This window comes from Lycorma delicatula, chromosome 9 (genome assembly GCF_047948215.1).
Source record: "Lycorma delicatula isolate Av1 chromosome 9, ASM4794821v1, whole genome shotgun sequence".
Classification (NCBI taxonomy): Eukaryota; Metazoa; Arthropoda; class Insecta; order Hemiptera; family Fulgoridae; genus Lycorma; species Lycorma delicatula.
This window is the reverse complement of record NC_134463.1, coordinates 54,158,524-54,174,638: the sequence shown is the minus strand read 5'-3', so window position 1 is coordinate 54,174,638 and position 16,115 is coordinate 54,158,524. Positions and strand designations below refer to the sequence as shown.

At 28.9% G+C, this 16,115-nt stretch overlaps 1 protein-coding gene across 3 annotated transcripts in view; it reads right to left on the bottom strand.

Annotated features, from left to right (window-relative positions):
- The window catches only part of LOC142329855 (uncharacterized), a 349,453-nt gene that overhangs the window by 292,675 nt on the left and 40,663 nt on the right, over nt 1-16,115 (bottom strand). The window contains exon 2 of one of the 3 annotated variants that reach the window (XM_075374726.1): nt 2,853-2,930. The exons of the other annotated variants lie outside the window; for them this stretch is intronic. The gene's annotated coding sequence lies outside the window, so the exon portion shown is untranslated. The remainder of the gene's footprint in view (nt 1-2,852; nt 2,931-16,115) is intronic. 3 annotated transcript variants of the gene reach the window in all.

The following is a 16,115-nucleotide window of genomic DNA, read 5'->3' as shown; positions in this document are numbered from 1 at the left end:
CTATCGGTCTGGTGGCCTGCCTCTTGGCCTATGTCGCTCTCTTGGACTCCACTCAAGGACCGCCTTTGTCCACCTTCCATCACATCTTCTTACGATGTGCCCTCCCCGTTGCCATTTCAGAGCTTTCTCTGTATCCATTTCGTCATGCATTTTTCGTTATGGCTCTTATGTCTTCCGCTCTTTTCCGGTCCCTCCTTGTGTAGCCTAGCACTGACCTTTCCATGCCTCTTTGTGCTGTCCGAAGCTTTCCTTTCACTTAAATCCTTTCATTTCCTTTCATTTAAAGTCCAGGTCTCGCATCCGTAGGTGAGTACTGGAAGAACACACTGATCATATATATATATATATAAATGTTTATATATAAACTTTTGAACTCACGGTGGTTTTGGGGTCTGGAGGATGTGAAATGCGAAGATATGTCGAAATTTTCCGGAAGTGGTATCATGGCTTTCTTATGAAATCTACCTAAAATACTGTTCAACAATATGGTTAAAAACATGAATAAGTGTCATGTACGATAAGATTTAATGCACAATTTAAAAACACGTAGACTCCGAAAAACCTTGAGGAAAAGAGTTGGCAATTTTAATATTTAAATATGACGAAAGAGAATACATAAATTGGACAAAAAAAACTTAGGAAGTTTTACAAACGGTGGAAAGATAGATTATGAAGTAAAAGGTATTGTTTAATTAGTTTTGTGTTGGAAACTAGACAAATAGAAAGAGAAGAAAATTAACTAATGGATGATCTCAACAAGAATAGAGGATATAAAAAATTAAAAGAAAGAGCAATGAACGTAAATGAGAACAGTGTAGAGGAGATGGGATGTGTATCGCATGATCTGCTTTAGGGCAAAAAAACATAAAAGAAAATAATAATGATGCTAACATAGCATAAAAAAAGTCAATTACATTATCAAATAAAATTATTTATTTATTAATAATTGTTATTTTTGTAAAATAAAATAACAATTTTGAACTCCGATAATTATTTAAAAATGATTGTTGAATGGTAGGACAATTAGAAGAGAAAAAATAATTATGCTGAAAAAAGGACTTTGGAAAATTAATAATTTTGAAAATTTTATACTGGAAATATTAAATCCGTACCTTTCAAAGCTATCGAAATGCAACCGAAGAAAAGAAAGAGCATTGGTCAGGTAACTCAACAATACTCTTACTAAATACTCATACTCATACCGGTAACTGATAAAAACTCGTAGCCAAAAAAATGTCATCTTGCGTGGGAATACCTGAACAATGGAAACTCGTCTACAGCATTAGCGTGTAGGGTGCTCCTACGTTAAGATCGAGGAACATGATGAAGGAAAGAGAGCTTCGATTGCATAAGGACTGTATCCAAGCTTCTGCATTAAAGACAAACGATAGGTCGAAGGGGGGAAAAATTACGTCTAGAACAAGTCCGACGCAGAACGGACGAATCAAGAATTGGGAGTCGACATTCTGATCTAAAATTAGGAGCATTTAATTACAATACTGGATATAATTACTACGTTCATCCTGTCATAATACGACGGATGATTGTCGTATTTAACCATCGTCAGGCAAAGAAATATAAAGGCAAACCACCTGTTGCTGAAGTAGGAAAAAGAAACCGTTGCCTTTTAAAGTGCCTCCTGAGTTACTGCTCTCTTATTATGTTTGCACCAAATTTCTGCAACTTAGCCTCTTCACTTGACGAAGTTACAGCTAATGTGTTTCCCGATACACAAGAAAACTACAACTCGTACCGATGGCTGCAAGAAAGGGCCATTTTAAATCCCAAAAAATGTTAAATATGTTAACGATCTCTCATACAGTACATGCTTTTCGGCAACTCTAGTATCTATCTATCTGTTCATCTACTGATACAGTTATGGATACTGAAATAGCTGCTTATTCCCTGAGGGAGTATTTTAGTTCTTTGAAACCCCCGGTAATGCCAAGTTGACTTTAAAAAAATGATCCCCTCTCATATTAATACGTAACATCTATTTATATATAGATGTTTTTAATGGTTAGAGAATAATAATGAGATATTTTCTTATTGGCATAAGAACTAAGGCTAATTAAAAGGAAATAATTCTTGACGTAAATTGTTTTTTTTTTTTTTTAGTAAATAATACTGCAAATAAAAAAACATAACTTAATATAAAAACAGTGAAAAAGTTGTAATTTTTTATCTATTAACGTAGTTGTATTTAATTTCAATGAAAGGATAAAATTGTTAAAAAATATTTGTGTAATACTTTTTGAGCCAACGGAAGTAGAAGAGGTTGTGCCATTCATTCTGATATAGTGACTGTCGGACCTGAAACGATTTTTTAATAATAATTGGAAGCGTTACTTCCATTTATGGTCTTCTACCCAAAACGATCAGCCTTAACAATTAATTTTTCATATGAACTTTATTTTTTAATACTTATTTATACATTAGTTTTTATAACCATCAAAGAGTGTAAAGTTAAGTCCTAAAATTAAACAAAAAATTTTAATCGGTAGTTGTAACATAAAACAAAACTTTTTAAATCTATCATTTATTATTATTATTTTTTTTTTTGTAACTGTATGAGACATATTTATTATTTTTTAAAACAGGTTGTACCTGTAATAAATTTAAGTTTTGATGCACGGTAATAAATTTTAGTTTATAGATTGCAAAACGTATGAAAATTGCAATACTAAAACCGGTTTAAAAAAAAATATATACATATAGAAAAAATGATATAAATCATTATTTATTAATATTATCTATTAGTTATGAAAAAAAATCATTATATTAAAATTAGATTCATAATCCTACTGGTAATCTAAAATGTATAGCGTATGACCGTTTAGAAAGTACTCAACCTAGAATGAGAGAAGGCAAGTTATGCTGCGCGGCGCAACAGTCGTCATTTCTTTTCAGTAGCATTTATGATTCACTTCCTGAAAATTAATTTAATTCTATTACTTTTATTAATTGTATAAATTATCTTTATTGTTGTTTATTACTTGTCATTTTAATATTATTAAGTTATTTATAATAATAATATGATCCTATACATATATAAGTGCATTACAATTATTATAATATTACATGTTATTTATAATATAGTTATGAAGTTTTATTTTTTAAATAAAAGAAAGAATATTTACACGCGATTAACAAATTTATATATGTTAACCGGCGAAGTGAGACCAATGTGCGGTGTTTGTAATAAAACACTGACAATCAAGCATCTAATAGAAGAGTGTACCATATATGAGGACCTCAGAAAGAGGTTCCGTCTTACAAATAATATTAGTGCTGATCTGGATAATGGAAATGAAGAAAATATAGTTGCATTTTTACACGCCAGTGGACTTCTTAAAAGTCTATAAAATGAAAGTTTAAAGCTGTGATAAAAGAATCTCTAAGCGGTAGTCATATATATATATATATAAAGAAAGAAATGGTATTGATAAGTTGAAATTTTAATTTCATGGTCTTTTGAGAACCTTATCTCAAATTTTAATATTGGGGCCCTTTACACCCCGTAAGTGTTTGTGATTTTCCTTGTCTTTTATGTCTTAATGTTTATTGTGAAGTTTGTGTTTTTAAATAAAATGTAAGGGCCCATTACACCCTTACATATGACGATCCTGATGGAGATAATAATTTCTTTTAAAGAATGTGACGAGGGCTAATGACCTTAGCAGTCGATGCCCATAAAAATTCAGAAAAAAAAGAATATTTATCATTTTTCTTAAGTATATAAGATGTTTCTTAATCATTTTTAACTACTTTCAACAACAAAATCGACCAAAAAATTTGATTTTAAAGATCTAAAAACATCATTTTAAATCTAAATTGATTTATTTACGAAGGTCTTTCAATAATTAAAAAGACTATAGAAAAATTTTAATTTATTCAATATCAAAAAAATTAAAACCGCTTTTCAACATAATCTCCGGCTACATTTAGACAGTCCAATTTATCTATGAAATGTATTATTTCATTATTAAAGAATTGTTCACTTTAGTGGTTGTGGAATTCTTGATTTGCTCATAATTTTCTGTAATCAGTGACATGTAGACATTTTTTAAGAAGACCAAATAAAAATATGTGATGCTAGGAGATTAGAAATCGTAAGGTAGATGTGGAAACATCTCCCAACACGATTTTTGAATACCTTCCCTTGTCTTTTGAATGGTATGGGGTACAGCGTTGGTATAGTGAAAAAATTCCTGGTTGTTTGAGAGAAAACCTGGGTGTTTCCTCTTTATAGCAACAGGTTTGATTTTGTTTTCTACCATGTCAAAATAGAATTCGCTGTTGATTATATGTTCTTTAAAATAATCTCAATAAATTGGGATTTCACAGTCCCAAAACACTGTTGGCATCAATTTATTGGCTAATCCATAGGTTTGAGCGTTTTCCTGGCAGGCAAACTTGGATATTTCTCCACTCCATACTCTGTTGGTTGGATTACCGGCAAAAATGGTGAATCCAAGTTACATCAGGAGTTATTATGCGACGTAAAAATCCCTTTCGGCACGCCAGAAGGCAGAGGTAGATTTCACCGGTGCTAAGTAAAGGGATAAAAAAGATGTCCACCTTAAAGTTATGAAAAACTTCAAATTTACTCAATACGATAATGGTTGCATGTGAAAAAAGTTTCACATGTTTATCATACGACAAGCTCCATCTTCTTTCAATTCCAGCAACATTTTGATCATCCCTTGCCGTAAGGATTGGTCATATCAAAAATTGTTTAGACAAAAGTTTTAGAGTACTAACGACCACTTTAAACCGATTTGATACTGTGCCAATTAAGGGAGGTATGAATTTTTTGTCTTCAAAATCCAATTTCTTTCACCCCTGGGTCAATAACTGGTGATATCAGAAAACTTTACTTAGATAAGTTTTAGACCTTATCCAAAGAATAGCGGGAACTTTAAACGAATTCGATATTTTACTTAATAAGAATGTAATAGCGGTAGTTTGTTTTTTTCGAAAAAGCCGCCCTCATTTTAACTCCCATGGTCCGATTTCGCCAATTAACAAACTCAACTGAGATGTTGGGTTGTAATATTTTACGTATCAATTTCAAAATGATTGGCACAAAATACAGTAGTTATCGTGGCCAGAAGAAAGTGAAATACATATATATAAATTATATATAAACTTTTTGAACTGACGGTGGTTTCGGGGTCTGAGGGATGTGAAACGCAAAGATATGTCGAAATTTTCTGGAAGTCGAATCATGGTATCCATTACAATATGTAGCTTTCTTATAAATATCTACCTAAAAAATATTACAATCCGCTAAAGACCATTGGTTAAGTTCCATATATTATTACGAGTCGACTTTCTCAGATCCAAATTAACACGTTCCTAAATTAAGTCGTTTTGTGTTACTTCTGCTTAGGATGGGTAATGGACAATCCCAATATTAGAAATTTCTTAAATTTGATGGGTCTGTACTTGATAATATGATCATTTACAGGATTCATCAAAGCGTCAGTCGAAATTTACATTGGTTTTCAGTTACGATGAAAATCGGTAACCCTTGTTCTACCCGGTTTAAATTATTATTATTATTTTTTTTTTAATAAAAATTTGCCCGCGTAATACAATTTTTATTATACTGTTTTGACGTACAAGAATTTCATACGTCAATTTCGCCCTTTTATACAAGTTCAAAAAATCTGTTATTAATTTAGAATTTTCTTTAAAACAAAAACTTGTTAAATATATGTAACAGACAATAGATATACAATAATAAATAATAAACAATGTTTAAGCGTTCCATATAATAATAAAAAATAGAAAAATTTGTTACAAAACTCTTATCGGTCCGATTTCATTTATTAAATAACGAATAATCATAAGAATTATATTATTTCTGTAAATATGATATTTATTACATATAAATGAAATAGGGCCGGTAAGAGTTTTATAAGAAATTTTTCTATTTTTACTTATTATATGGAACCCTTAAACATTGATTATTATCTATTATTGTATATCTATTGTCTATTACATACGCGTATATTACTTAATCGACTGGAACCAAAGTGTCCAGAAAAATCCAAAATTCAGAAAATTTGGATTTGGGACTTCTTAACTGCAGTTTAAGTGAATGTAGTTTAGTTTCATAATTGCAGTTTAAGTGAACTCAATAAGCAGCTCTCATTGAGAGCTTTTCTACGATATATCTAAGTGGTTCTTATATTCATTGTTTCCAGAGTTATAGCCAAATAAATTTTAATTAATGACATATTTGGATCTTACTCTGGGAAGACACACCGGTTCGCATTCGACTATATCTCTTTTTTTTATTTTTAATTTAAACATATATATATATATATATATATATATTTATTGATATTAACTTCTGATTTTAAAAAAACGTTTACAATAAATAATAATTCAATAATAAAAAAATGAAAAAAATATCAGAAATTATTAATGAAATAAAATTTAATGTACTTTTTATTTAAAAAAAAAAAAATGTGTATATGTAATTTAATAGGCGTACAAGGAAGTCATGTGGTGTCCACATCAGATTTTTTTTTTAGTAAGAGACACCTTTGAAATTATCTATGAGTAATATTATACGGCCGCCATTTTGATATGGATAGTCATAATCGATCGTTTTTACAACCATATTTTTATTTTTCAATGCCCTGTAGAATCGTAATCCATGTAATCCATCGTAATCCATTTAAAACTTTAGATTTGCTCCATGGGTAGGGAAACTCGGGGGGGGGGGGGATTGGTAGTTTCGAGGTAGAAGCATTTGGTAAAATTACTTTTTTATATTTCACTGTTGGAAAGTTATTTTATGAGTTTCTATGCTTTATGAACCACTATGTAGATTTATGTTCATCTAAAAACAAATCTGGTTAAATTAACTAATTTAATAATCTTATTAAAATGAAAAAGCTTAAAAAATCAGTTTAAAAGCTGATTATAATTACGTAATTATATTAAATCCGTAAAAAACTATTATAGAAAAAAAAGTAAAAAAAAAAATCAAATCAAAATTACACCAGATAAGAAGCCCAATTATAAAAAAAATAAAAAAATACATATATATTATAATATTAAGGCTTATGGTAATATCAAAAGCAGTGAAATTAATTTGAATTTATTAAAATAATATTAACGAAAAAATATTTTTATTTATATAGATTACTGTTCCATAAAATATCTATAATAATAAAAATAACTTTTACACGACTAAAATGCTCTTATAATAATTAATAAGAAATATTTTATGTAACAATATTTGTTGTTACTTTCACAATCTGTGGTAAATTTTTATTTCTAATTTTGTAACAGTTTTATTATTTTTTTTATCTAATCAGATTTAAATTGGTTAATATTACATAAATTTAGACGCTGTAAATATAAATCATAAATATGAATACATTGTATATAAACATAAAAATATTTGGGATAGCATGACGAAAGTTGGTAGCAATCTGAAGTCAAACAACTCGCGTCAAAATATTATAACTGTTTCTTTAAAGAACGTTTCGGAAAAAATACTTCAATAAATACAGTCTGTTAATTATGAAGTCGACAAATATAATAGCTCATGCTATATCCTTATTAGTTTAAAATATTGTTTTTGAAAAATTTAGTGTGCTTTTAAATTTTATACCGTTCAACTATGTTAAGGTATTGGATTTTATGTGTTTTTATGTAATATGTTAGTAAAAACTATTCTTTTACAGTAATAGAAAATTTTATTTCTTTGTAGCGCTTAATACCTATATGTATTTCATATTGATAAATGTGCTTCCAGTCTGCCCGATGTAGTATTTAATGCAGTTTCACTTTCATTACAGTTTAATCACTATTAGCAACTCAATGTTGTTGCTTATTACTTTGAAAGGTTTTGTGGGAAAAAAAATTATTAAATGAAAGTGAATAGTTTGATATTACGAATGTTATATTTATATATTAATATTATCTTGTGAATTATATGAACTTTAAAAATTAAAATTTGTCGACACTACTTTCTTAAACTTACATACATATAAATATACAACAACATTTATTTCCTAATTCCATTTTAGGTAATTTCATAAGAAAGCTTATTTATGAAGAAAGCTATTGTCATTGTCATTGTCATTGTCATTGTAAGAAAGCTATTGTCATGATTCAACTTCCATCAAATTTCAACATATTTTCGCTTTTCATATCCCCTAGATCCAAAAACCGTCAATTTAAACGTTTATACATATCTATCTTATATATATTTTACTTTCTTGCGGACAAGTTAACTGCTGTAATTTAGCGCCAATCACTTTTAAATTGATACATAAAATATAACGACCCAAAATCTCGGACAAGTTCGCTAATGGAAAAAATTGGACCATGAGAGTGGAAATTGGGGTTTGAAAAAACAAAATATTACTATTACTTATTAAATAAAATATCGAATTCGTTTAAAGTTCCAACTATTCTTTGAATAAGGACCGAAAACTTATATAAGTAAAGTTTTTTGATATTACCAACCATTAGCCCAGGGGTTGGAAAAAATGGGGTTTCGAAGACAAAAAATATCATATCTTCCTTAATAGGCAGAGTGTCGAATCGGTTTAAAGTGATCGTCAGTCCTGTAAACATTACCTAAAAACTATTGTCTTAACAGTTTCTGATATGATCAACCTTGATATGATCCGGTTTGGTAATTAACAAACATCATATATATATATATATATATATATATATATATATATATCCATTTAATAGTATTAGAAAGTCGCATTTAGAAAATATTGGTTACGAAAATATTCTACTCTTTAAATAAAAAAAGACAACTGTAAAAACGATAAACGCATAGTAATTAACACGATAATGTATGCAAATTGATTCAGCACCTGTTAAAAAAATTAATTACAAAGAACCTATGAGGGATAACATATCACCCAGGAATGAACTTACAAAATGAAGTTCAGAAAGAGACAATGCCCTTTCATTCATTTAAATGAATGTACAGACTATCAAGGTAGTATAGTATTAACGCCTGTGAATATTAGTTTGTTAGTTGTAGTAAGAACTATAATATCCGGGCACGTCGATTTAGACTTCCTTTAATTTCTTCCTTGGTCTGTCGACCACGCGATAACAATTAACACAAAACTTTGTTTAACATACATGTTATCTTAATTAAAACCATTTCCTACATATTTACCCTACAATTGCATTTTTTATTTTATTTTTATTAATAGCTTTATCTTAATTTATTTTCATACATAAAAACCAAAAAAATAAATGTTTAACACAAAGATAAACTTAGCAAAAATTTATATTTTCCTCATATATATTTTGGTTTTTGTATATAATTAAATAACATATAATAAAATCTATTGATAACCAGTTATCAATGAAAAGTTTTTTCCTGTTTAGCCTCCGGGAATTACCGTTTAGGTGTTACTTCACAGGATGAATGAGGTTGATATGAATCAGTGTAAATGAAGTTATAGTCTTGTACAGTCTCAGATCGACCATTCCTGAGATATGTGATTAATTGGAACCCAACCACTAATGAACACCGGTATCTACGATCTAGTATTCAAATCCGTATAAAAGTAACTGCTTTGAACGCTGTTAAATGTTTCACTTGAACGTTGGAACTCTTGACTTCCAAATCAGCTGATTTGGAAAGGCGCGTTTACCATTAGACTAGCCTGGTGGGTATCAATGAAACTTTTAGTAAGACTTTCCTGAACGAACACTTTTATTATTATTATTACATTTTCTCAAATATTAATTAATTTCTTACAATGTTATTACATTTAACTTCTACTTAACTCAAATTATTAAATCTTATCATCTTATTTTATCATAGAATTAACTTCTCTACAAATTTAATCCTGAAAATTCATTTGTTTATTGCCAATTTAATGGTGTAAATTATATCAAAACATTAAACAATCATGTTTTTCATTTTGGGCTTTACAACAATATTCTTGAAAATAATTGCAGATAGCGTTCTGGGAATCAATTTTTCATGTAAAATCGCATACAAAACCATTAATTACCTCCTTTCCTTGTATGAAGTAATAGAAATATTGTAATCGGGAAAAATCTCGGTTAACAGATTTCAGCGGAAATATACATTTTTACCATGCCTAAATCCATTTCGACTAGTTTGTGCGTGACGTCTTTACGTTACGTATGTATCTCACATAACTCAAAAACGATTAGCCGTAGAATTTTGAAATTTTGGATTTAGGACAGTTGTAACATTTAGTTGTTCACCACTCCATTTGATTGCAACCGACTTGACCAAAAATATCCAAAAAAAGCTTAAAATTAAAAAAAATTGGATTTTGGAGTTTTTCATAACTGCTAGTAATAAGCTCTCATTGACAGATTTTCAACGATATATCATAAGTGTGACTTATTTTCATTGGTTTCAGAATTATAATTAAATAAAATTTTAATTCTTACAAGGGGAAGGCACACTTCCCCTTGAAGTCGAATCCGACTTCATTTCCTTTTTTTAATTTTTTTTTTTTAATCTAAATACTATATCGATTTATTAATAATTATTAACCTCTGACTGCAGAAAAAAAAATTAACAATAAATAATAATTCAATAATAACAATAAAAATAATATATATATGAAAAAGAATCAAAAGTTATTAGTGAAATAAAATTTTATATACTACTCATTAAAAAAAAAAACAGTGTATATGTATTTAATAGGCGTACAAGGATGGTGTACACATCAGATTTTCTTTTTTAATTATTTGAATCCATAGGGTTTTAATATAAGGCAGAAATATGGGTAATATTTTTCGCTAGTCAATCAACCAACTAAAAAATAAAGGGTCCCATATAAAACTAATTCCATTTAAACTTTTTTCATTATTTTGATGTAAGAAATACGCCTATAAAACATAACAGAAACTTTTTGAATTATTTTTTTGTAAGTATGCGCTTGCGCGTGTGAATGTATAGGAACAAAAATGTATTATAATTTCTATTATCAATTGTGCTCAATAAAAAAAAAAACAAAAAAAAACAGGAAAATAAGAGGTACTATAAAACCATATTTTGTAATCTTTCATAAAACTGTATACGGCAATATGTAGTCTACTCTACTAATTTAATACAGTACTTAAAACTTTCGCTGCTAAGTACACCATTACATACGGTAAAAAATAGAAATTACTTTTTTTTTATTATTATTATTATTATTATTGTGAAGTATCAAGACTTACTTTCTAACTATGAAATAGTTTTCAAAAGTTAAGAGGAAATATTCCTAACATATTTTTATTTAAATCTATCAATAGTAATAAATAATATTACGCTAATTACAACTTATTGTATAGATGTTTTTTTATTATTAAAGTTATTTGATATAAATACACAAACCAATTAACTATAAAATTAATTCAATATTGACAAAAAAAAGGTTGTTGACCACATAGTTTTAACTTGCCATATGAAGTAATGTAATGAATTATGTATAAATAACTGAACGCTTATGCTGAACACGTTTATATACATTACATTACTTGATAATATAACTTGTTCATGAAAACACAAAAAAGTGAGATGAAGAAGAAGATATATTTAAAGAGGAAGGAACAGAATAGATATTCTTATTAATGAAATTTTCTAAAATTAACCTTTCTAAACCTTTCTAAAATAAAATATTTTTTTGTAAATTGTTTTTAAAAATTCATTATATTTTATAATAATGAAAATTAAAAACAAAGGAATATTAATTACATCACAATTTTTAAGTAAAAGTTTAAATAAATAAAAAACACTCTGATTTTTAAAAAATTTTTTTACTTATTTATTTTTGTTATTGAAACATTAGTCTCATATATGGTTTGAATTGAGTCTTTTGATATGCAAGGCATGTTCGGAAAACAAGTACATTATTCCAAAAATCGAAAATTATGTGTAGTCATAACATTTTTTTTTCATATCCAGCGTTCAGTTCCAAGCTTTGGTTAGCCGAAGTATCAACTTTCGTGTTTCTGTGTCACACGTCGCTGACACCATCTTCTATGACCATTCGCACAAGGCGGGTTTTCACCTCTTCGTCAGTTGAAAAGCATTTTCCGCTCATATGGTCTTTCAAAAGGAAGAAAAGAAAAAAGTCACTTGGTGTCAGATCGGTACAATGGGCAGATGGTTCGTAATATCCCAACCAAAACTGTTGAGAAGATCAATCGTCATGTGTGAGGTGTGGGGCAAAGCGTATCGTTCAAACAGATACCCTCCGTTTTTTAGCCGACTTCTTATTTTGTATTGAATAGCCCGATGAAGTTTTCGGATGGTCTTGCAGTATCTATCAGCATTAATAGATTGATTTGGAGTCTAAAAATTGATAAGCAAAATACCTTTTCGAGCACAGAAAAATATCGCCATGATTTTTTTGCAGACTGTTGCGTTTTGAATTTTTTTTGTCGACGGAGAACCATTAGCTTTTGGAATCCGTTGTATAATGAGTCACTCAGGTTTCATCATCAGTCAAAATAGAATCGAGGAATTCTTCACTTTTGACCTCATAAGGATTGAGAAAATCCCGAGTAACAATGAACTCAATGTTTTTTGTGTTTTACTACTAACATTTTCGATAGACACTTCGTGCTAAGTTTTCGAAAATTCAAAAATTTGATTACCGTTTTATATACAGTTTGACCGATGTTTAGACACATTTCATGAAGTTCGTCAACAGTCAAACTGACACCGATCTTTACAAATCATCCGTACGAGTTAGTCACAATCAACAGGTCTTCCGCTCCTCTGTTCATCGTGAATTTTTCTTTTACTATCCTTAAACTCCCTAAACATTTTGTTCTTTCACGTAACATTATATCGCCGTAAATAGAAACAAATTCGCGGTAAATGTTGACGAGCATCTCATTTTTAGCGATAGCAAGATATCGGATGATGGCTTGCATTTCATACTTCGCAGGACTGGGAATTGCCCATTTACATATTAAGTTACGATTCTGACGTTGCCAATCAAGCTACTGATCCCCACCTTTTTTATTTTCTGTTTAGCATCGGGAACCACCGTAAGGTAATACTTCAGAGGATGATAAGTATGAAAGTAAATGAAGTGGTTTTGTACCTGAGACTGTGTCTTAGGTCGACCATTCCTGAGACTGACCCAAACCTAGGCTTGCTCTCTTCACTGCAGAAGTACCAACTTTGAAACAAAAATTTTCCCTGGGTGCTACAGTAGTTTTTTAACCTTACTTTCCAAATATATCTCGTATATCTTACTTGAAACTCAAGGTAACCCTGTTTTAGAGTTTTAAAGACATAAGTAAATACACTAACAAGTCTTTCTATAACCTTCTCCAGATGTAAATATGTAAAGAAAAGTAATTTCATACACAACCCCTTCTTTTTAAGAAGATTTCAACATAAACAACCTTTATTTAACAATTTTATGATAATTTTTAAAATTGTGGATATGATTTTAATTTTTAAAAAATAAGGCTTCTTAACTTTAATAAAATTTATATAATTAAAATAAAAACTTATGCATACACATAGCTCACTTTAAAAAAATATGTTTAAAAAATAAAGGATTATTTTATACAGGAGTAGATAGAAAATTTGATTTAAAATTAAAATTTCAGATGTTTAAATTCCATACATAATAAATATAATCTTTTATTAATGCCATACATTTCACAATAAAACGATACTTACATTTCGTAATTTAAAAAAAAAATCATATATATAACTGCCCGCATTTATTTTATTACATATTATTATTATTAATCAATTAATACTTGCAGAGCACCTGTCTGTTTTTTTTTTTTTAATATATATTACCCAAGGTTAACATACCATGTAACAAGTCATGTTATGATAATGGTCTTTAAAATATTCAGACTAGGTCAAACACCTTAGTATTATCATTAAATTGAGAGTTATTCATAATTAGGCTACATCTTCATTTTAGTATTTTAATCTATTGGAGAAAAATATAAAAAAAAACACACATATATATTCTTAATTTGGTTCATGTAATAATTATTATTATTATTATATTTTTTCACATTTTACATTTGAAATGTTGTACACAGAATTGAAAATTCTCTGAGCTAATTACAACTTTTAAACGACGACAAGTTTAGAATTGCATAATATAAGCTTATTACAAAATACTATGATTATAAAGCAGTTATTGATATAAATCGTTAATTAACCGACATAAAATTTAATACAATCGTAATTAGTCAAAAAAAAATTCAGTAGAAATCTCTCAGGCAGAACTGTAATTTTTTTATAATAAAATTTTTTGTAGTCTATGAAAATGCCAGCCTCACCGGAATTCAAATCCGGGATCTCCGGAGGAAAGGCCAAGAAGCTACCACTTGAGCCATGGAAACCGGTTGTATTGTATTATTACAATACGTATTTAAACGAGAACTAATCAGTCAATATGAAAAAGATTATTCGAAAATAATTTCTAAGTTCTATATTTCAAATAATATTTATTTTTTTTAACTAAATTATTATTTAAAAAAAGAACACTAATATATATATTCCTTTTGATATGAATACATTATATAAATTATCACAGCAGTAAAGATACAAGCACGAAATTTCGATGAAACGATATATTACAGATTATGTTAAAAAATTCAAATTGAGCAATACAAATTGTTTGTTGTTTTAAAGATGATAAATGTAAAATTTGGGTAAAACTAGTTTTATAATTTCCACTTCCCCCGTACATCACTGTACGCTGCACGCGCTTCGCAAGTTATGCTTGGATTCCATCATACAAGGATTACACTCAAACAAGCGTTGTAAGCAAACGCGTAATCTGATTGCTATAAATTTAGTCAAAAATTAAACCAACAATTAGCAACAATACGTTACATTTTGTGATCTTTTTTTCTGGCGTTCTGTAACAAGATGTTTTTAAAAATGTCGCCACATTTTGAGAATCAAAAATGTGGCGACAGATCGCCACTTTTAAATAAAATTTAAAAGAAAAATCGAAAAAATGCCACTCGCATCAATTGAACGAGTTTGAGTGAAAGAAACTGTACGACATTGAACAGCCGAATAGGAATGTAGTCTCGCACATACTGAGATGTATGTGCTTTTTAATGTGATGGCTTTTTATGTGATGGCTTTTTAATAACTAATGAAACATTAAGTGATCTATAACATGAGTTTGGCATTACATAGTTTCACAGTAATAGAGATTTCGAAAATGTATTATTGACAAGTTTTAATTTTAAAATTAAAATTTTTAAAAACTCACAAAGCCGTTCTGAAGAAGCTTATCTACTGCGGCTAATAAATGTAAAACTTATTTAAGAATCTCCTCTGAGGTGATATCTATATAATGAAATGAGATGATATTTATGTAATGCAAAATACTGCATCAAAATCGACCCAACCGTTTTAGAGAAACATATCTACTCCAGCGCTTCCTGGTGGCCTATAACCGTAAAACATGTCTAAGAACTTACTCTGAAGTGATTCCTACGAAATTTTAAAAAACACATAGAAATCGGTTCCGTAGTTTTTGAAGAGAATGTAACAGATATACACATAAACACACACACAACCTCTTATCCCAAACGCATATACAATCTCCGTTGTCCGTAGACAAACAAATTTTGTTTGTCTATTTTTTTATTGATTGTAAAATCAATAAAAATGTGCCTGCGTTAGTTTTAGCAGAAGTATTTCCCGATCAAGATGTAACAAACTTGAAATTATAGTCTAATTGCTGATGGAGATTGAGTAAAAAAAGAATATTTCACTGAATACAAAGGACTTCAATATCAGTCAAAACCTTCAATGGTTGAATCCATTTTCAAACAGATTACCATTAATGCAAATAAAACGATTACACCATGAAAGAACTATAGCAGGTATAGTCGGGTCAAATAATAAATATACCAGTAGATGTGAAAAACATGATAAAACAAATACTAGGACGATCTGATGATAATTTCCCTTTCAATATTAGCATCAAAAAGACTTAGATTCACAAATCAGTTTACCTGAATTATAATTTTTTTAGATAATCAACAGTAATGGCATACGGTTAAAATGTATAGTCAATAAGCCTTATAATAAAAAATTAAATTGAATGCTTTACATCAAAAAG